Source organism: Natrix helvetica (genome assembly GCF_964273705.1).
Source record: "Natrix helvetica genome assembly, chromosome: Z".
NCBI classification, from domain to species: domain Eukaryota; kingdom Metazoa; phylum Chordata; class Lepidosauria; order Squamata; family Natricidae; genus Natrix; species Natrix helvetica.
In genome coordinates this window covers 52,651,445-52,675,062 of record NC_138554.1, presented here as the reverse complement: position 1 = coordinate 52,675,062, position 23,618 = coordinate 52,651,445, and positions in this window count along the sequence as shown.

Genomic DNA, 23,618 nt, shown 5'->3' with positions numbered 1-23,618 from the left:
TTCGCACCGGCTGGGGAGAACCGGATGGTGAAAGTTACTGGTCCGGTGAGAGGAGGTTCGACCAGTGGACCCAGAAGTAGCTTCCGGAATGCCTGCCCCGGCCCTGTCACTCGCTCACTCCCCCCCCGCCTGCCTATCTCCCAGAGTTCTTTCCCCAGCGTGTGATAGCTTTCTACTGGATTCCCCCATATCTTGCCTCCTCCAATCTCCCAGGGTTCTTTCCCCAACGTGCGATAGCTTTCTACTGGATTCCCCCCTGTCTTGCCTCCTCCGATCTCCCAGGATTCTTTCCCCAACATGCGATAGCTTTCTACTGGATTCCCCCCTGTCTTGCCTCCTCCGATCTCCCAGGATTCTTTCCCCAACGTGCGATAGCTTTCTACTGGATTCCCCCCTGTCTTGCCTCCTCCGATCTCCCAGGGTTCTTTCCCCAGCATGCGATAGCTTTCTACTGGATTCCCCCGTCTTGTCTCCTCCAATTTCCCAAGGTTCTTTTCCCAGCGTGTGATAGCTTTCTACTGAATTCCCCTCTGTCTTGCCTCCTCCGATCTCCCAAGGTTCTGACGTGCGATAGCTTTCTACTGGATTCTTCTCTGTCCTGCCTTTTCCGATCTCCCAAATTTTGGCCCTTATTCTTCCAGTTGTCTATTTTTGGGAGGCTTTTCCCTCACTTCCCTCCCCCTTTCATAGGAGTCAAGTTGGCCATACCCGCCCGGTCACATGACTGCCAAACCACACCCACAAAATAGGTCACACCCACAGAATAGGTTCTAAAAAAATTTGAAACCCACCACTGGACAGATTGTCACCTCAGGAAAAGTGACAACCAGCGTATCAACCAAAACTGATGAAGAATCTTTATAATAATAATAATAATAATTTTAATTTGTTAGCCGCTCCCTCTCCACAAAGGACTCGGGGCGGCGTACAGTAAAACAGATAAAAACATAAAAACACATAAACATCTAAATACACACATATACAGAGACATACATGCACGGAGGAGGTAACAATTACATCACAATCAGAATATTAAAAACCAGCTATTAAAATACCCCGTAATAATAACACAATTAATTAAAATTTAAAAGGACTGTCAGGAGGATAAGAAAGACTACGGTTGAGCCAGGCCAGATAGTTCAAAAAGGTGGGTCTTAAGCTTTACACGGAAGGAGCGGAGATCGGAGGTAATCCTGATGTCACGGGGGAGGTCATTCCATAGGGCTGGGCCCATCACAGAGAAGGCTCTGCTCCTAGGTGTCGCCCCCCGGCACTGTTTAGTGGACGGCACCTGGAGAAGTCCCTCTCTGTGTGAGTGGATTGGTCGTAGGGATGTATGGGGCAGGATGCGATACCGCATGTATCTAGGTCCTGTGCCATGAAGCGCTTTAAAGATCGTAATCAGAACCTTGAAACGCACTCGATAGACTACAGGAAGCCAGTGCAGCTCGCGCAGGAGAGGTATTGCAGGGGAGTATCTGGTCCTCCCCATAATCACCCACGCGGCCGCGTTCTGGACCAGCTGCAGTCTCCGAGTGCATCTCAAGGGAAGCCCCATGTAGAGAGCATTGCAGTAGTCCAGGCGAGACGTCACCAGCGCATGGGTGACTGTGCGTAAGGCATCCCGGTCCAATAAGGGGCGCAATTGGCGCATCAGGCGAACCTGATGGAACGCCCCCCTTGCCACGGCTGTCACATGGTCATCCATGGACAGCCGGGCATCCAGGAGGACGCCCAAATTGCGCACCCGTTCCACGGGGGCCAGTTGCTCGTCCCCGATGGCCAGAGATGGAAGCAACTGGTTGAACCGGGGGGCCGGAAGCCACAGCCACTCCGTCTTGGAAGGGTTGAGTTTTAGTCGGTTGCCATCCATCCAGACCCGCACGGCCTCCAAACACCGGGACATCGTTTCGACGGCCTCGTTGGGGTGGTTCGGGGTGGAAATGTACATCTGAGTATCATCAGCATACAGATGATATCCCACCCCAAAGCCACGGATGATCTCACCCAGCGGTTTCATGTATGTGTTGAACAGGAGTGGCGAGAGCACCGACCCCTGTGGCCCCCACACGTGAGGGGGCTCAGGGTCGATCTCTGCTCCCCTGCCAACACACGTTGCGTCCGGCCGGAGAGGTAGGAGCCAAACCACCGTAAAACGGTGCCCCTAACTCCCAACCCCTCTAGCCGGTGCAACAGGATACCATGGTCGATGGTATCGAACGCCGCCGAGAGATCTAATAGGACCAGGATAGAGGAACAACCCCTATCTCTGGCCCTCCAGAGATCATCAACCAACGCGACCAAGGCCGTCTCCGTGCTGTGCCCGGGTCGGAAGCCGGACTGGCGCGGATCTAGATAATCATTCTCCTCCAGGTGACGTGGAAACTGTTGCGCCACCACACTCTCTACAACCTTCGCTAAAAAGGGAAGGTTGGAGACAGGACGATAATTAACTAGCTCCGTTGGGTCCAGAGAAGGCTTCTTGAGCAGGGGTCTCACAACCGCCTCTTTCAAGGCGGCCGGCAGAGACCCCTCGCCCAGCGAAGCGTTCACTAGGCCCAGGAGCCAGTCGCGTGTAACCTCCCAGGATGCCAGTACAAGCCAGGAGGGACACGGGTCCAATAAACATGTGGTAGGTCGCAGGCGTCCACGCAACCTGTCCAAATCCTCGATGGCAACCGAGTCAAACTCCTCCCAGAATGGTCCCTCAAGACTCGCCTCGGGCGCCTCTACTGGACCACTGAAAGGGGCCCATCCCATCCGGATTTGAGCGACTTTGTCCTGTAGATATTTCCCAAACTCCTCTGCTCTGCCCTGTAAAGGGGCTTCCCGCGGCCCCTCAAACAAGAGGGAGCGTGTCACCCGAAACAGGGCGGCAGGGCGGTTATCTGCGGACGCAATAAGAGCGGCACAATGTTGACGTTTGGCCGCTCTTAATGCCACAAGGTACGTCCTCAAATAGGCTCGTGCCTGTGCTCGGTCAAATTCGGAACGGGAGGATCTCCAACGACTCTCTAGGCGTCTCTTGTGGCGTTTCATCACCCTTAGCTCCTCGGTAAACCAAGGGGGCCATGTGGTTCGTCGCCGCAGGAGAGGCCGCAAAGGCGCCACCCAGTCTAGGGCCCCGGCAGTCGCACTATTCCATGCGTCTACCAGGTCCTCCACCCGGGGGCGGGTCAGGTCTACAGGAGGTGGCCCAAGCTCCGTCTGGAACTTATCTGGTTCCATCAGGCGCTTGGGGCGGAACCATCTAATACCTTCCGGTTCCGCCTCCCCGCAGCGGGGGGTAGCACCAGGGAAGTCAAGTCGGAGAAGTGAGTGATCTGACCATGACAGGGGAATAATAGTTGAATCCCCTATTCCCAGATCACTCGTCCACTGGCCAGAGACAAAAACAAGATCCAGCGTGTGGCCCCCTTTGTGGGTAGGGCCCTGAATTAATTGGGTCAGGTCCATGGCTGTCATGGAAGCCATGAACTCCCGAACCCCCTCAGACGCTTCTCCCATCGACGGCAGGTTGAAATCCCCCATCACTAAAAGTTTGGGGGTCTCAACCGCCACCGATGCGATCAGCTCGAGGAGTTCAGGCAGGGCCGCTGATGTATAGCGAGGAGCCAGGTATACTATCAGCAGGCCCAACTGCCTCCCTGGGCCCCATCTCACGGCAAGGGACTCACACCCGGATGTCTGCGGCACAGTGAACTCTCTCGGCTCTAGGTCTTCCCGGATAATCACTGCTACCCCACCGCCCCTTCCCTGGGCCCGAGGCTGGTGAAATGCTCGATAGCCTGGCGGGCACATTTCCACGAGGGGTAAACCTCCCTCGTGGCCCAACCAGGTCTCAGTTATTCCTGCGAGGTCCGGCTCCCCCTCCAAAATTAGATCGTAGATGAGGGGGGCCTTATTGATCATAGATGAGGGGGGCCTTATTTCTTGTCAGAGACTGCTCAAGTTCTTAGGGGCAACCTTGGATCAGGAAGCTCTCTGATAACCCCATTCAGAACTGGATGAATGTCTTAAACATATATGCACACCAGTATTCCCTTCTTGTATGCTTAGTTTCAAGTTTCCTAATCATTATCAGTTGGGCTGCACGCCACTCTCAGAAGACAAGAGGGCACGGGAGACCACTGGTAAGGCCACGGGGAAGAGAGTAGGCTGCTTGCTCCCTTCCCTGCAGTCCTGCCATGTTTCCCTGCCTTCCATGCAGCCTTCCGCTTGCCTGCCTTTGCAAGATGGCCACGGGGACACCCGGAAGGCCGTGTGGAAGGCAGGGAAGCATGGCAGGGCTGCGGGGAAGGGGAAGGTAGCTAAGCTGCAACTCACAGGCTTACCTGGCAGACAGATCAGGAGCGCAGTGCTTCAGCTGACAAGCTGCAGAGAAGAGACTGGATGGGGCAGGGTGAGCGACCGGTGACCCGGGAACCAGTTCAGTTGCATGGCCAGGCTGCCATTACTACCGGTTCAGAAAGGTACACCAGATTTTTACTAACTATTTGGGTGAACCAGACCAAACTGGTAGGAACCCACCTATGATCATGTTATGAAAAGTTTCTTTTAAATTATAAGTTAATTTAAATGTTAAACTCTTCATCCACATATTTTCCCATTTTTCAAGCATCACATATCTACAATTCCTTGCCCACTGAATCATGCAATGTTTCACGTGTTCATTTTTCAAATTCAATTTCACTAACAGTTTATAAATCTTAGCAATAATATGTACATCATTTCCACACTGTAAGGCAGTGACGTGAGGTGAGGTTTATGGCTGGCGAGGCACTGATGTCATCACAATCTTTTTATTAAAATGCCTTTGTAATACAGGGGGTTTTAATAAAAGGATCCGTGCCATTTTGTCCCGTCCTTGCACGTTTCAAAGGGGTGGCGGGCAAGAGCATATTGCCAAGGACCATATGCGGTGACCACCAGTGGCCAACAACAAAAAAAGAGATTTGGGAGGGAGCAAGGAGCCGGGGAGTTCCTTGTGTTTTCCACAAGGGAGGACAGTCCCTCCGAGGGGGGAGGGGAGGAGAGAGATGATGATGATGACGATGATGATGACGATGATGATGATGATGATGATGATGACGACGACAATTAAGTATCAAAAACCTTTTGAGTTTGACAATATAATACGTTTTCCAAAATTATAAATAATCTTATTTTCAGATGCATTTTTTTTCCCATCTGTTATTTTCTTTTTAAAAAATCAGACTCGCTTCCAATTTGTGCCTTCTGACAAACTGCAGTTTTCTTGGCAAGAAATCTAGCTTGCCATTGCTTTCATCATAGGTCTGCGAAAGTTAGTTTCTTTCTTTCTTTCTTTTCTCTTCCTTTCTTTCCCCCTGATTTGTTTCCCTTTCTTTTCCCTCTCTCCCATTCTCTCCTTCCAGCTGTCTTTCATTTCGCTCTATCTCACTCTCTTTCTCTCCTTTTCTCTTTCACCTCTTTCTTGTGCATGCAAGCAAAATACACCAGGATCACGGTGGTGGTGACAGCAACTCCTTTCGATGTGCTGCGGAGAAGAGCCATGCTGTGCAGGAGACTCCTTAGCTCTAGACTCAGGTCAACGCAAGCCGCGGTCCCCTTCATGTTCGCCCAGGAAGGAGGGGAATGGGACAGCGTGTGCAGGAGACTCCTTAGCACTAGACTCAGGTCAGCGCAAGGGGCGGTCCCATTCCCCTCCTTCCTGAACCAACATGGACCGCGGCTCGCGCTTACCTGAGTCTAGCGCTAAGGAGTCTCCTGGCTGTTGGCTTTTGGCTATTACTTTGTTTACTTCTAGGCATTCACTAATTCGTTGCTTGATTATTTTTTCCAGACTCTTTCCTGGTATTGAGTCAGGCTGATAGATCTATAGTTTCCTGGATCTATTGTTTTGCCTTTTTTGAAGATGGGAACCACATCAGCTCTTTTCCAGTCCTCTGGTGGTTCCCCGGTGCTCCAGGATCTCTGAAAGATATAGTTCAGTGGTTCTGAGATCTCGTCTGCCAGTTCCTTCAGAACCCTGGTGTGTAATCCATCCGATCCTGGTGATTTGAACTCGTCTAAGGTAGACAGGTGCTCACTTACCATTTTCTTCCCTATTTCAACTTGTGTTCCTAATCTGACTTTTGTGGTGCTATTTTTGATAGGTTAGACTGTTTTATCCTTTTGTGTAAAGACAGATGCAAAACATGAGTTAAATAGTTCTGCTTTCTCCCTGTTGCTTGTCACCTTCTTGCCACTTTCTCTCAGCAATGGACCAATTGTTTCCTTAACTCTTTTCTTGTTTTTAACATGTTGGAAGAAGCTATTTTTGTTATTTTTTACTTTTGTGGCAAGCCTTTCTTCATTGTGAGCCTTAGCTTTCTTCACTTCATCTTGACAGGCTCATGCTATTTGCTGATATTCTGCCTTAGTTATGTCCCCCTCTTTTCGCTTTTTATACTTATCTTTTTTGTCTTTCAATTTGTCAGAGAGTTCTTTATACAGCCATGCTGGTTGCTTTTGGGAGCTGTTATTTTTCTTCTTCATTGGTATTGTGCTGGACTGAGCCTTTATAATCTCATTTTTCAAAATTTCCCAAGCTTCTTGAGTTGTTTTCTCCTTGAGGATTCCCATCCATGAAATTCTTCCCAAGCTTTCTCGAAGTTTATTGAAATTAGCTCTCTTAAAATCCAAGACACTAGTTTGACTTCATTCTACTACTTGTGTTTGTATAATGTTGAATTCCAATATTACATGGTCACTTGCCCCCAGGGTTCCTATGGCTTGAATACCTTCTATAATTCCTCTCTGTTAGTGAGAATTAAGTTTAATATGGCCGATTCCCTTGTTCTCTTCTCTACTTTTGGGGAAACAAAGTTGTCTGCTAGGTTCATTAGTAACCTGTTGGATCTTCCACTTGGTGCAGAGGTTGTTTCCCAGTTGATGTCAGGGTAGTTAAAATCCCCCATTACTATTGTGGTGTGCTTCCTACATACCTTAGTTAGCTGACTAGCAGAAAGTTCATCTACTTCCTCTGCTTGGTTGGGTGGCCTGTAGTATAGACCTATGGCAATGTCATTCCTCCCCCCCAAACTTTTAATATTGACCCAAATGCATTCAAGATAGTTCTCATCATTGTTGTGCTCTATTCCTATAGAGATGTAATTATTTCTTATATATAGTGGAACTCCATCTCCTCTTTATTTGGTCTATTTCTTTAAAATAATTTAAATCCTTCTAGCTGCATGTTCCATTTGTGGGTTTCACCTTGCTGTCTTCACAAGGGTAACCTGTGTCTTAAATTCAGGTGGACTGCTGAATCTAGTCAGAGGAAAGGATACGACATCATCCGTCTCCAGTCTACAACACACTCCTTTCAATAGTTCCAAGAAGGCTCCACACCCATTTGCACCACTCAGGTTACCCTAATGATACGGATAAACCATAATATAGTTAGTTTGGATTTTGGCTTAATCTATGCAATGGATTCAGGCAATTGTAGTTTATAAGTAAATCATGGTTAAGAAAATACAATCTGCAAATTGTACCATTGTGGGAAATAGACAGTGAGTCTTGAAAACATAGAAAGTCAGGAGTGTGAGGTGATAGATTAAAGCAGGGGAGGTAAAATGGCAGCCCATGGGCTGGGTGCATCATGCACAGATCACACCCACCCCAGCTTTGCGAAGGGAAAAAACATTGTGATGCATCACGTAACGTCAACATGACACCACAAGTTTGACACCCATGGATTAGGGGCTCTCTTATCTTCAAAGGTATGAATACTCTAGTCTGCAAAGTTTCCTTGCAGGTCCTTGGTTGTGGATTCAGATCTCATTTAATCTCTTTCTCCCACTTGCTTTTATCAGGGCAGCATATCTAGACAGCCAGTTTAACATGCTGTCCTCTGTCCATGAGGTGGCACAACTATCTCAGTAGAGTGGGATCCACTTCAGGAACAAGAGGGGGAAATGTTCAGTGCAAGGAAAGTTAAGGGGAAGAGACTGATGGGTTTTCTTTTTTCTTTTTTTAATTACATTTTATTAATGTTCTATTAATTACTTTCCTTGGTGCTTAATAAACATTGTGTTGTCTTCCAACCACTGGTAAAGTAAATTCCAAGTTTGATAATATTCTGTATCTTCCCTCTGTTTGATTTTCAATGTAAGTCTGTCCATTTCTGCACAGTCTAATATCTTCTTAATTATCTCTTCATCTTTAAGTATTTCTTCTTCTTTCCAATATTGTGCGAAGATAATTTTTGCTGCAGTTAAAACATATAATACTAAATACATACTTCTCTTACCAAATTTTTCTGATATTATCCCTAACAAAAACAGTTCAGGTTTAAAATCTACATATTTCCTTCTTATCTTTCCTAGCCATCTATGTGTTTTTGTCCCAAAATGTTTCGTTTTAGCACATATGATAAAATGTCCCTGTCTTTTGATTATATTTCCAATTAGACATTTTAAAACATTTTAGCTAATCTAGCAGGTAGTAAATGCCATCTGTAAAACATTTTATATACATTTTCTTTATAAGAAGTTGCCTTTGTTGATCTATAGTTCCTTTCTCATAAATTTTACCATTTCTCTAATTCTATGTTATAGCCAAAAAAAATATATATATCCCACTGTACCATTGTGTCTTATTTGTTCATCCTCCATTTTTAAAATTTGCAAAAAGGTATATACTTTCTTAATTAATTTCTCATCAGAGTTCAACAGTGTTTCATTGAACAATGTTTGTCCTTTATAAAACCCATACTTTTTCATATCTATATCATATCTAGATTGTATTTGCAATTGAGGGCACCATGATAGTATAATGACCTGTTCTTCAAGCTCTCGCTTCGATTTTAATTTCCCTTCAGTGTCTAAAATGTCTTCATATGTCATGATTTTTTCAAGCTTCACCAGATTTGGGTATGTAAAGGCTTCCATCACTGAGAGCAATTCTAGAATTTTCAAGTATATTTTAGGCCTTATTTTTTCCTACATTGATATTAGTGAATTTCATATATAGTGATTTTGAAAATATCTATGAAATATTTATGAATTTTATTTTAAAATCATCCATGAGAAAAACATCCAATTGCCCTTCCAGGGCTAAGAGAAGAGACAGGTTTTTCCGAGGCTAAGAGAAGAGGAAGGACTACCTAGAATCTCTTGGCCTCATTAGACTGCCACAAAGGGCACTCCCCACTTCTGATGGCTGGTCTTTCCAGGTCCTCCACGACCATTTTGGTCTGGGTGGCAAAAGATGCCAAACCCCTGGCTTTCACAGAGACATCTGCATACATAAGGCCTGGCCATCACTTTCCAAACCACTTGTCAGTGTTAGATACTCCCCCCTTGGGGTTGCAGCAGGACAATAGCAGTTTCCACTCAGGTCCTCTCTTTTCCAGCGGGAACAGAGAGGCCCCTGATTGGCTGGAGCGCCGGTCAGCTCCCCTTTAAAAAGGGAGCTGTCTGACCATGCATTCAGTGGATGCCTGCCTTATACCAATAAAGAGCTGTTGTTATCGCTAGCCTTTGTGCCTTTCATTACCCAATCTAACACTGGCAATGAAGATGGGATTGGAAGGCAATTAGGAGGACAAAAGAGCGAAACTCACTGACAAAGAGCTTGATCACGAGGCAGTATTCCACCCAGAGTGCAGGAAGGCAACAGCAGGGCCATTATGAACCCAGAGAGAATCACAATGGCCACCTATGCCCAACCACCTCTGTTCAACCCAGTCACGGATGATTGGGATGCGTATCTGCTGCGGTTCGAGGTCTTCCTGGAGGCGAATGATCTCGGCAGCATCCCTGAGCCACGGAAAAAGAATCTGTTCCTGGGTTAATGCGACCCCGAAGTTTTGGAGACCGCCAAGAATTTCTCCGAACTGATGCCGCTGCACGCCATCTCCTGGTCCGCATTGCAACAAACGTAGCAGACCCACTATGCCCCGAAGCCATCCAAGTACGTTCGACAATACCACTTCAACATGTGAAACCAGATGGAAGGTGAGTTGATAAATGAGTACATAGCAGCGCTCCGGAAAGCCGCAGTCCATTGCGAATTTCATGAGCTGGACGATGTTCTCTTAGACCGAATCATAATGGGAGTCCGAGACTGGGCTCTACAGGCGAGGTTGCTGGCGAGATCCAACCTTTCCCTCCAGATCGCCCTCGATGAGGCAAGGGCAGCCGAATCAGTGAACAACTCCATGGAGACCCTCCAACATTTCCACGCACCCACGGAGGCACCCAGGAGTGCCCACGTCCACCGCGAGGCCATTGAGTTCAAGAGCTCCAAGAGCGACAAGGAAAGCAGTCACCGCATGCACAGTAGCCACGAAACACCGGCACAGAAATTCAAGTCACCCAGTCTACCCTGTGCCAGCTGCGGAAGTGATCACACTAGAGCAACCTGCCATTTCCGAGATGTGACGTGCCTGCGATGCGAGCAAAGGGGACACATCGCCAGAGTGTGCTGCAGCGAGTTCCCTGCAGCCACTGGTCGCCCCAAAAGAGCGGAGAAGGAACCGAACTGGAAACAGCAACCCAACCAGAGCCCCCCCCCCCCAGGAGGACAGAAACCTGCGACCAGATAGCCAACCTCACGGTGACGGCCCAGGAATGCCAGGGTCACATCAGGAAGTCGAACATCATGATTCCTGTGCAGCACATCCAAACCAGCCGCCCTAAGAAGCTAAAGGTCACCGTTTTCCTTGAGGGCACCCCTTGCGAGATGGAGATCAACACCGGGTCGTCGCTCACAATCATCTCATGGTCAGTCCTGAAACAGACGGTCCTGACCATATGGAAGAAGGACCTCAGACGCCCAGATGTCCACCTGCAGGATTACCAGGAAAACCTGGTTCCCCTCGTGGGCCAAGGCACGTTCAGAGTGCACTACAAACAGATCACCAAGGAATACAGGCAATCGTGGTCCAGGACGATCTCCAAAGCCTTTTCGGACTGGACTGGTTTCAGGCATTGGGGATGGTCATCGCTGAAGTAAACACCCTGAGCAAGACGGGAGAAGCACCAGCCGCTACTGCCATTGGGAATGCCGCGGAAACGATATTTAAGGAATTTGAGGACATCTTTGCCTCCGGTCTGGGTGAGTACAAGGGGGACCCCATTTCCTTTAGCCTAGATCCAAACGTGGCCCCCATTCAGCTAAAACCCAGGAGAGTGCCTTTTGCCCTCCGACCAAAAATCGACAAAAAAATTGACAAACTGGTGAGCCAGGGGATCCTTGAACCAGTCGATCACGCCCGCTGGGAAATGCCGATCGTGACCTGGTTAAGCCCGACGGGTCTATCAGATTGTGCGCTGACTATAAATGCACAATCAACAAGGGGTTACAACAAAGCGTGTACCCTGTACCCATAGTCCAGCATTTGTTGCATTCCCTCGGCCCGGGAAAAATATTCGCAAAACTGGACTTGGCGCACGTGTACCAGCATCTGCCAGTAGATGGTGCCACGCGGAGGCCCAAACCATAGTGACACACCGGGGGGCGTTCAAATGTAACCGCCTACAATTCGGCGTCAGTATCGCTCCTGGGCTGTTTCAAAGTATTATGGAGCGCCTTTTGCAGGGGATACCAGGAGTCGTCCCCTATTTCGACGACATATTGGTATCTGCCGCAAATGAGGCACAACTTTTGAAACAAGTTCGCACTATACTAGACAGAATCAAGAACAAGGGCCTCCGCCTTAAAAAGAAAAAGTGCAAAATAAATGTGCCCAGGGTAGAATTTCTGGGTTACATGATCGATGGCTCCGGGATCCACTTGACTAACCAGAAAATCAGAGCTATCAGGGAAGCCCCCACTCCGAGGAATCAGACTGAACTCCAAGCGTTCCTAGGGCTCCTTAACTTTTATAACATGTTCCTCAAGCAGAAAGCGACGGTTGCTGAACCGCTCCACCACCTGCTAGCGAAGAACACAGAGTGGACATGGGGGAGGACTGAGGCCAAGGCATTCGCCGCCGTGAAGGGACTGTTATCGGTGGACTCCTTCTTGGTGCAATACAGCCAAACCCTGCCCCTGGTGCTGACCTGCGACGCCTCCACCTTCGGCGTTGGCGTGGTTTTGAGCCACCGAATGCTGAATGGCACAGAAGCCCCCATTGCATTTTACTCAAGGACATTGTCTGCCGCCAAACGAAACTACAGCCATCTGGGCCAGGAAACCCTGGCTGCAGTGGCGGGAGTCAAGTGTTTCCACAAATACGTGTATGGCAGGGATTTCGAATTGGTGACCGACCACAAGCCTCTGTTGGGGCTATTGGCTGGGGACCACCCAACACCAGTATCTCTTTCTCCCCGCATGACCCGATGGACTATTTTCCTGGCGGCATACTTCTACCAGCTCATCCACCCTCCAGGCACCACACTGGGACACGCCGACGCACTAAGCCGTTGCCCACTACCAGATCTGCTCGCCGACCCCAACCCCAAGGCCGTGGTACTCCTGCTTGACTGCCTAGATTCGGGCCTCATCTCCTCCAGTGATGTCGCATGCCAATCCTCAAAGGACCCCATTGTCAAACAAACTTTGAACTAGGTGTGGAGGGGGTGGCCCAAGGGGCCGGTTGGAGCTGAGTTCAAACTGTATTTTGCAAAGTGGGATGAACTGTCAGCCATCAGGGGCTGTCTATTGTGGGGGGACCGGGTAATCATTCCCAAGCAACTACGAGTAGCCATGTTAGAGGTTCTGCACATGGGTCACCCGGGTATAGTGAGGATGAAAGCATTGGCAAGGAGTTATGTGTGGTGGCCCAACTTGGACAGTGATATACAGGAGTGGTTAGCCACATGCACACCCTGCCAAGAGTCCAGGCCGGCTCCCCCAGAGGCGCCCGCAAAAGAATGGGAACGACCCCAAGCACCATGGTCCAGGGTCCACATAGATTTTGCGGGGCCAGTCCAAGGTCAGACAGTCTTGATAATCGTGGACGCGTTCTCAAAGTGGCTGGAGGTAGCCCTGATGACATCCACCACCACAGACACAGTTATCAAGACGCTACACAGGCTATTCGCAACCCACAGATTTCCCGATGTGCTGGTATCAGATAACGGCCCACAGTTCATGGCCAAGTCATTTGAAGAATTCTTAGCAGCACAGGGAATCCGACATGCCCTAGTCGCTCCATTCCACCCAGCATCAAATGTCCAGGCAGAACGGATGGTAAGGTCTACCAAGGAAGCCCTAAACAGGATGGGCCCGGGCAACTGGCAAATGCAAATAGACCATTACCTACTGATACAGCACATCACACCCAGCGCCACCACCGGCAGAAGCCCAGCCGAGTTCCTCATGGGCCACCACCTCAGGTCTCACCTAGACCGGCTACACTGCAACTACTCCTCAGAAACATCCCCAGACTCCACAGGCAAAGTCCAGACATTTAACATAGGCGACCCGGTTTACACCCACAATTACACAATTACGCTGGTATCCACAGGGATTACACAATCTCTGTGGATACCAGCAACCATCGTCAGAATCTTGGGCCCGTGGTCCTACTCCGTCAGGCTCGAGGACTGGCGACATTGGAGGAGGTACATTGATCAACTCCGGGGCCGAGTGGCAAACTCCTCACTCAGACAAATGCCGACGACACCTTCGCAGCTCGAGCTGCACCACCCCCAGATCGCTCCAGAAGCATCAAGGGACTTATCTGACTCCAACGGGGCCCGAGAAGATCCACCTCCGGAAGTTCCAGCCAAGGCCTCCAAAACGTTCCAGAGGATTCCTTCGGACGGGCTCGAAGAAGCAGCAAGTCCGACCGACCTGCACAAGGGAAACCAACCAACTGAACTGCGCAGGTCCAGCAGGGTGACACGAAGACCCACCTACCTGCGACACCCATTAGAATGTTCCATCCTAGAGGGGAGGGGTGTTAGATACTCCCCCTCTGGGATTGCAGCAAGACAATAATAGTTTCCACTCAGGTCCTCTCTTTTCCGGCAGGAACAAAGAGGCCACTGATTGGCTGGAGCGCCGGACAGCTCCCCTTTAAAAAGGGATCTGTCCGACCATGCATTCAGTGGATGCCTGCCTTATACCAATAAAGAGCTGTTGTTATTGCTAGCCTTTGTGCCTTTCTTTACCCAATATAACAGTCAGGCTTACACAAGCTCCTCATTTAGACAAGATGGTGCTCGCTAAAAGATATTAAACCTTAGTATAAAAACAAGACCGATGTTTTCTTGGAAGAATTTCAACCCCATGCTCCAGAGAAGTTGAACTCAGATGAAGAGACCCAAACTTATTGGTAGCCTCACATTGCAATGAAGGAGGACACACATTTAATTTACCAGCTACTAAGATTGTTGGCCATACAGGTACAAAGATAGTCAGGGAAATGATTGAAGCCTGAGAAATGGGTCCTTTCTCAATTAAAAGGAAGACTGAGCTGAGGGCTTGTCAACACAAGGAAACAATTGCCAGCCATCAACACACCAATCAGCTAATAGGAAGACACCACATAACCATGACTCACACAATAGCCCCAAGCATGTATTCCAGTGGAGAGAAGTTCCCTGAAGATCATCTCCAGCATGAGTCTGAAAGCTTGGGAGAGTAAATCTCTGGTCCCAGTGACAAATCCAGATTTGACATTGCATCATTATCCTAGGACACATATATTTGCCTTCATTCATGAGTTTGTAGATCATTTGGTACTGGAGATGATGAGGTTAAACCTAACTTGATTGAAGAAAGCTCGATTGTAGGTAGAAGGAACTGTGTTCTATTGTATTTATTCTGCAGTTCCTCTGATGAGTCCCACAATTAAGAAAGTCAGAAGTTTCTCAGGGCTATCTGCAACTCTCAGAAGTTTGCAGTGCAACAGGAACTCTCAGATGCGTTTTGTATTCTTCATAATCCTAGGCAAGGCCATCAACTTTCCTTTTAATTCCTTTTTCCATACTTCCCTTCATCTTCCATCAGGGAAATTATGGAATATTCCTATAATCAAATATGCATACCAAACTATGTTGGTTCCAAATCAGATCTTCAATTTTTTTAATGTTGCTTGGTTTCAAATCTTAAGCACATTTCTTAAGCACATTTCCAGGAAATTTGCTCTAAGCCTTTATGTGATTTGTTTGCAACTTAACATACTGCAGAAACTCAGTTTGATTTGTTCAATAGATAATGGATCATGGCGTAGTTTAATTTGTGATCTCTTGTCAGTTTGAACAACAGCAAATTGCAAATAAATAAAAGCAGAAGTGTTTTCCCATGAAGTTTCTGAAAACCTTGCTGTAATAAGAAAGTGAAGCAAGAATGTGCAAAGCCAAGACTCATTGTATTCTTATTCACCATGCAAAACTGTGTTGAAGTAGGTTTTAAAATTTATTTTATACACACGTTGTCTAAAACTTTTTGATCTTTCTGAGATATTGTTCATGTCACCCACCCCTCTCCTAGAAAAATGAAATATCCTAGGAAACATTGAAAAGGCAGAGTGTTATATTTCCCTAGATGGGAACTGGAGAAACATGCTTTTTAGGCAGGAGGCAGACTCACTCCTAATAGCCCTCACCTTCCTCAATAGCCCACAGCAGATGTCCTTAAGAAATAAAGAGATAGCTAGGTCTGTTCATAGGGAAATGCCATCACCCAAGATTCAACAAAGGTAGGATTAGCTTTCCAGCCATCTCACCACATGGCACCTGGGGAGATTATATCAAGATTCAACCAGGCCTAAGGCAGTCTACAAAGTTAGCTAAGATCCCCACCCCCTGGGAGTCTGACAGCCAGTGGGTTACATTTCTTACACGGGAAGAGGAAACTCTTAAGGTGGGGCCCAACAGAGGGTATAAAAAACTCAGGGACTCTCAGCAAGACCCTTTCAATTTTTCTTCTTCAACATCTTCCAGGCATGTGATGATGATCCCCCTTTTCCCCAGGACCTCAAACCATGTGGTCCTGTCCATTAAAACCTTCTTTCCAAACAACTTCCATGAAGCCAGTGTCTTTTTCCGCACTTGGAACTGAACCCAGAAGGACATTTCTTCCAACACACCTAAAGTAGCACTTTCAACCTCCAGATGAGTTGGACCAGAGCTTCCGTTATTCCAGTTAGCAGCTATTGACGAGTTGGAGAGCACAAATTGAATGGTCCGAGTTAATATATTCTTCTCTTTAATGTGAATACATTTATCTGCTCTATGTTTTGACTTTTTCTCCCCAATGCATTTAGTTTCCTGCTTCCACACACCCTTTCTCTGGGCCTTGTTATCTACTTGCCTTCATAGACACTTCGTTTTTAGCCATATCATAAATCAGAAAATGACTTCATCTCCTGGCTCCTCACTTTCTCTCATCTTTCCTGTATTACTGGAACTCCTGGTTTATTTTGTTGGCATATTAACATTACTGATATTCATGCCCACACCAATATTTTCCAGTTGACTTTTCCCTTGAAGGCTTGATTAACATACTAAAATAATTACAGATGCTTTATATGATATCTTAACCAGACTTTATCTGAAAGATGGAGAATTTGTGTTTCATAGTGTGGGAAACCCCCCTCCCAATGAAATATTTTGGAGGATATTAAGAGGCAGAATATTATATTTCCCCAAAGGAGAAATGAAGAAACATGTTTTTATAACCAGTCTTTCTTAATGTGCCTATTCACAATCAAAACACCTTCACCTCCAGGGATGGGATTAAAATTTACATCCTTCTCCACCCACATTCTAAGAACAGCACATGACCTTTAGGACATAATGGGATTAAGCCACCACCATTAGAATAGCAAAAGACACAGAGCTCACTACATTGCACAATTCTTAGGGGCATTTCAATGTCTGAAATTTGCACAACTCCCAGCAGCATCACAGAAACCTATAAAGATCCATCCACTCATTCAATCAGTTGGTCAGCTGCCCCAGAACCATATGCTGTTGGTGGTTCTGTTCAACAATAAATAGACCTTTTCCCTAAGTAGTTAGCCTCCATTTTATTTCCAATGCCCCTCTCCAGGCTTGGAACTGAACCAGATGGATTTTTCTTTCAACAACAGCTAACATCCTATGTCAATCCAAGAAATCCATGTGAAAATTTATAGGGAAAGTTGGTGGAAAAAGAATGAAACTATACATGGAAGAAGCCCATTCTGCGATTTGTGTTTTTTGTTAAACTCTGCAGAAAGCACCAAGAGATTGGAATGTTTCAAAATGTACTGTATCAAAAATCTGTGATAATTGAAGACTCTAGAAAGAGTGCAGAGAAGAGCAACAAAGATGATTAGGGGACTGGAGATTAAAACATATGAAGAACGGTTGCAGGAACTGGGTATGTTTAGCTTAAGAGAAAGAAGGACTAGGGGAGACATGATAGCATTGTTCCAATATCTCAGAGGTTGCCACAAAGAAGAGGGAGTCAAACTATTCTCCAAAGCACCTGAGGGTAGAACAAGAAGCAATGGGTGGAAACTAATCAAGGAGAGAAGCAACTTAGAACTGAGGAGAAATTTCCTGACAATTAGAACAATTAATAAGTGGAACATCCTGCCTCCAGAAGTTGTGAATGCTCCAACACTGGAAGTCTTTAAGAAGATGTTGGATAGCAATCTGTCTGAAATGGTATAGGGTTTCCTGCCTAGGCAGGGGGTTGGACTAGAAGACCTCCAAGGTCCCTTCCAACTCTGCTATTGTATTGTATTGTATGAATTCAGCCTTTGTAAAATGAATTATCAAGGTGTTTCTTCTCTCTTCCTAGGCAACTGAATTGTCATTTCACAGCTTGACCCCCTAAAAAAGAAAGGAGATCTTGTATGATTTTAACATGGAGAGAGAATAGCAGATTATTAACAAATATTCTTTTTCCTTCTTACTGATCTGTTTTCTTTGTTTTTAGAGCATTTGGATGGTGATGCTACCAAATGCAAGCTACCAATAGAAGGTAGCACTTTTCCAAGAAAAGACTAATTGCCTATTCATAATTAATGATGTTAGGTTGATCCAATCACTAATTGTTGCTAAAACTGCTGCTTCATAATATAATTTTAAGTTGGGCATTTTTAAGCCTCCTCTTTCACGTATATCTTGCATTATTTTAAGTTTTACTCTTGGTTTCTTTCCTGCCCAAACAAAGTTGTTAATACCTTTCTGCCATTCTTCCAAATTTGCATCTTTTTTAAGTATTGGTATCATTTGAAAGAAGAATAGAAACTTGGGCAAAACATTCATTTTAACTGCTGCTACCCTTCCCAGCAAAGACAATTGTAATTTTTTTCATTTATTCAATTTTCTCTGTATTTTATGCCATAATGGTTCATAGTTGTACTTATATAATTTCCCATTTGAGGTTGTAATACAAATTCCTAAGTATTTAACCTTTTTTACTATCTCACATCCTGTTACTCCTTCTAATTCTTTTTTTTTATTCGTAGTCATATTTTTAGCTATCATCTTTGTCTTCCCTAGATTTATTTTGAACCCAGATACTTGACCATATTGGTTAATTATATTCATTAGACCTATAACTGATTCCCCAGGCTGAGTTAAAGTTACAACCAAGTCATCCGCAAATGCTTTCACTCTATACTCGTAGGGCCTAATCTTAATTCCTTGTAGTTCGTCAGACCCACGTATTCTGTTCAATAACAATTCCAGGGTTAAGATAAACAATAATGGAGATAAGGGACACCCCTTTCTTGTTCCTTTTTCAATTTTAAAAGATTCTGTTAAGCCTCCATTAACTATAATTTGTGCTGTCTGTTTCTGGTATATTGCTTTGATAGACTGCATGAAATGCTCTCCGAACTGCATCCTTTGTAATGTTTTTATTAAAAATTGCCAATTAACTTGGTCAAATGCTTTCTCTGCATCTAGGAATAGAAGCACTACCAGGACCTGGTTATACTTTCCCAAGTATTCCATTATATTGATAATTTGTCTTACATTGCTTTTCATTTGCCTTCCCTGTATAAAACCAGACTGGTCATTGTGAATTGTTTGTTGCGCAATTGGCATCAACCTATTCACCAATATTTTAGCAAAAATTTTGTACTCTGTATTAAATAATGAAAAGGCCCTATAGTTTTTTGGCTGGGTAGGATCTGTTCCTCTTTTGGAATCAATGAAATAAAAGCTGTTTTCCATGATGGCGGGACCCTGCCTTCCATTTGAATTTTATTAAATAGTTCCCTAAGAGGTTCCATCATTTCTAGTTGTAACTTTTTATAATAAACTGCTGTCAGGCCATCTGTGCCAGGCACTTTACCGACTTTTAACTCCTTAATTGCCAGGAGGATTTCCTCTACAGTTACAAGTTGATTCAATCTTTCCCGTTGCTCATCTGTAAGTATAGGAATTTTCTCTCTTTCCAAATATCGGTCTATATCTGACCCTTGTATTTTGTCACCAGCATACAATCTGGTGTAAAATTCTAAAAAAGTCTTTTAAATCATATCCTGTTGAAAAACTTCCTTCCCTTTATATTCTACTTTCTCTATATTACGGGATCTTTGTTTTTTCCTTAACATATATACTAGCCATCGACCTGGTTTATTGGCATTACAAAAAGTGTTATGTTTAGCATATAGTAAATTAGTGGGTATCTGATCCGACATTAGCATATTGAACTGTCCTTGCAGTAGAGTAATTATCTCTTTTGTCTTCTTATCATCTGGTTTAGACATTAACTCCTGCTCTTTTTTTTTAATCTCTTCCTCTAATTCCCTTTGTTTTTCCCTTTGTCTGCGCCTATAAACATTATTCAAATTTATTAAAACGCCTCTCATGTATGCTTTACTTGTGTCCCAAACCATTTCCATTGATATCCCCTTATGCATATTAAAAGCAAAATATTCTTTCAATAGTTTTTTACATTCCGTAACATTTTTCTCATATCTAAATAAATGTTCATTTAACCTCCAAGACCTCCTGGGTCGGTCTCCAAATTGAAGTTCCATCCAGACCGGGTTGTGATCTGTTAAAGTTCTCGGGCATATCTTAGTCTTCTTTACCCTGGAAAAAAGATCATTTGTAATTAGTATAAAATCAATTCTAGAAAAGGATTGATGCCTATCGGAAAAAAAGGTAAAATCCCGTTCTTTAACTTTCCGTTCTCTCCAGATATCCCTCAATTCAAAATCATTCATCATGTCAAAAAAGGATTTAGGTAATCTTGTTCGTATTTGTGTGTTTTGCAAAAGCCTCTTCTTGTCTTGAACCGGATCCAGTACTCCATTCCAATCGCCCAATAAAACGCAGGATCTGTAGCTCCATTGTGTTAGTTTGGTGTGAAGCAACTTATAAATTTTTTCTTGTTGTTGATTGGGAGCATATATTCCTATTAAGAGTGTTTTCTTCCCTTTTATTAATAATTTAATTGCAATGTATCTACCTTGAGAATCTTGGCTCTTCTTTTTCATCAAAGGAAGATTATGGAGAGGGTATGTGTGTCAACAGCAGTTATAGCGAAATGATGAGCATGTAATGATTTAATCATCCAAAAGCCACCAGCAATCAATTCACTTGTTGGGACATTTGATACAAGGATGTTTCTGTTTTCTATGGCACTTAAATGCCTATTATCATCATCATGTTCCCTCCTCCCCACAAATATCCTTAGTTTTTATCATCCCCAAGTGTGACAAAAGTGAAGCCTAGAGGGATTGCTTTACAGTTTAACCTTTTTTAAAAATCTAAATTTGAAAATTGGGCTGATGTCCCAAATTGTACTCAGACAGTTAACTACTTCAGGTCACTTTTGTTGTTACTGCTTTTTTCTTCTTCCTTGAGTTGTCATTTTTAACATTCTCAAGGTTGATTTTATGTTTTTAGATTTACCATGAGTGTTGTAAATTGTCCCACAAATGAAAATGAAAGGACATATTGACACAAATCAATCTAACCTTTGCTCTTTGCTTCTGTTAAAGAAGTACTATTTTGCTATGGTTAGGAATCATTTGTTAGGAATTCATTCTGTAAGAGAATTGTATCCTTTTCTATCTGGTTTCTCGTTTCTGTAATTTGCTTCAGAGCAAGGCACATCCTTGGAGACAGTTCCCAGGAACATCCTGCCCCATAGAAAAAGGGTGGGGGTGGGGGCAAGGGATACTCTGTAAGATAGCAAAGCATGGACAAAGACAGGTTCCTGAACAAAGAACACTTTAAAAATCATGTTGGTGACGAACCTTTGTCTGATTGGATAAACTTTGTTTCCCTCAGCGTAAAATGTGTATAATACTTTGAGCCACTCTCGCAGTGTATGGCTATTCCTTACATTTTGTCTGTGTTTTGCTTTGGCCAAAGAAATAAAAAAGCTGTTATTTTTGCAAGCCTCGTCTTGAGTCTCACTCTCTTTGGCATCTCAGTGGCTCAGGGAAACTTCTAGGACTCATCATATAAATTCCCAGGATTTGAGTTGCTTGCAATGTGACACATACAATAAATAAACTTTGGGTGAAGGAAGGCAGCTGTGTGTTTCACAGGAATGTCTATCATTTCTCTGCTCTTTCTTCTGTGGATGATTATCTTGCATGCACTATCACAGGCTAACTCTGCCCACAAGTGGAATTTGATCATGAACGTCTCAGGGTTGCCTTCGCTTTCCAGCCTTTTGAGGTTGGTAAAAGTAGGACCCAGACTGTTAGGAACAATATGCTGACATTGTAAACTGCTCAGAGAATGCTGTGAAGCACTACAGGGAGGTATATAAGTAAAGCCCTATTACTTTCCTTCTTCAACTGCTTATCCCTCATTTTTCTAGATATAATAATGTGCAGTAATTTGTTTTAGGACATGGAGAATGATAGTCAGGCCTTATAATCTGATTTTCCAGTGGAAGCACAATGTATTCCCTACTGTGACTCTGACCCAAAAACATTAATCACAAATATCTGAGTGATCTCATAAAATCAACTCATTATCAATAAAAGAGGTCACTACCTATATTGTTGCCATATATTTTTTGCAATTCTATGATGTCAGGAATCATGGTAAACTGATGTCACAGCAGTGTCATTATCCTGCAGCCTCCCTATGGAATAACATGTGGTTGCTTGGCAACCGCATAGAATCACCTCAATTGTTGGCTGCAACATTCCAAGCAGCCTTCATTTGGGTAAAACGAGCAAGAGGGGATGAGCATCATGAGATTTTTTGCCCCCTTTGCGACTCATATTTTCCTGGTTGGAATGCTGGTATTTTTTGAAAGTTTGGATGGATTTGTACTTCCATGCCCAGCCTCAAACATTTATTGCAAAAGAAATACTAATTCTCCCAGTTATTACAAAGCTTATATTCGGGAGACAATTGGTAATTCCATTGAATTTCTTAGGTCATCAATTTTAAAATTATGGATTAGATTAACTAAATCAAATCCTCATGAATATTTGGATGAAACTCATGAAAATCTGCTGAAACAACTGTACAAATCATCCAATGTCCTACAAGTGGAACCCAAAGCAAAAATAACAAAAAAGGAAGAGACTCGAGAGTTGGAACCCCAAATGGATTTAACTACAGAAATTTTAGGTGTTTCTAGTGACATCAGCTTGAGGACTAAAAGCTATCTAGAAGGGTTAAAGGAAGATCAGAGTACGGTAGAGAGAAATCATTGGCTTCAAAAAAACCAAAGAAAAAAAGACTTAGCTGTTAGGTTACCAACAAAGAGGCAAGGATTAGAAAAAACCACAGGAAAACGTGTAGAAGATCAAGTAAAACATCATTCACATACAATGGCTGAAAAATGGTGTAAGCTTGCAGGGCAACAAGTGCCTCCGGCTACCAAAGCAAAATTAACAGAAAACAAAGAGAAAATTCATGAGTTGCATATTCAGAAGGAACTGAATACAGAAATTGCACAAGCACTGAAGGTTAATACAAGACCGAAGGTGACTTTCAAAGAAAAAATAAGAGGAAACAAAGAGAAAACTCAAGAGCTGGAGATTCAAAAGGAAGTGCCTAAAGACATTTCAGAAGCTCAGAAGCTTAATACAGGGTCGAAGATGACCCTCAAAGCAAAAATAAAAGGAAAAAGAGAGAAATCTCATGAGTTAGAGATCCAAAAGGAAGTGGCTACTGAAATTTCTGAAGCTTCTGGAGACATCAGCCTGAGTGTTAAAAATCCTGTGGAAAAGTTAAAGATCCATCGGATAATGGTGCAGGAAGTTCATGAGCTTGGAAATATACCAAGTGAAGAATATTTCTTTGCTTCATTCCTAACTAACAGACAAGGATTTGCAAAAACTCCTGGAAGACTTTCAGCAGAGCAAAGAAAACGTGCTTCACATTCCATGGCTGAAAAAACAGGAAAACCTGCCGTGCTAGTAGATCCTCAGCAGTTTTCTTCCCTTAAGAGGCTTCCTCAAGCATCCACTCACACTTTACACAAACGGTCAGTTTCACACCTTCCAACTGAGCTGCCTCCTTTGACTACTTCTATTATTGTGGATGATGGAGGTGAGGAAGAGCCTGATAAAGTCTACTTTATACTGAAACATGGCAACAGATCAGTAAGGCCCAACAATAGAAAACATCTTGTAATCAGTCAACAGACAAAAGAGAAAAATCCTCAGAACGAACAGATTGCAGAGAAACTTTCAGAGCAGGAACTTGAGTCTCAGGAATCAAGGGAGGAAAATCTTCTCAGGCATTTAATAATTGGAA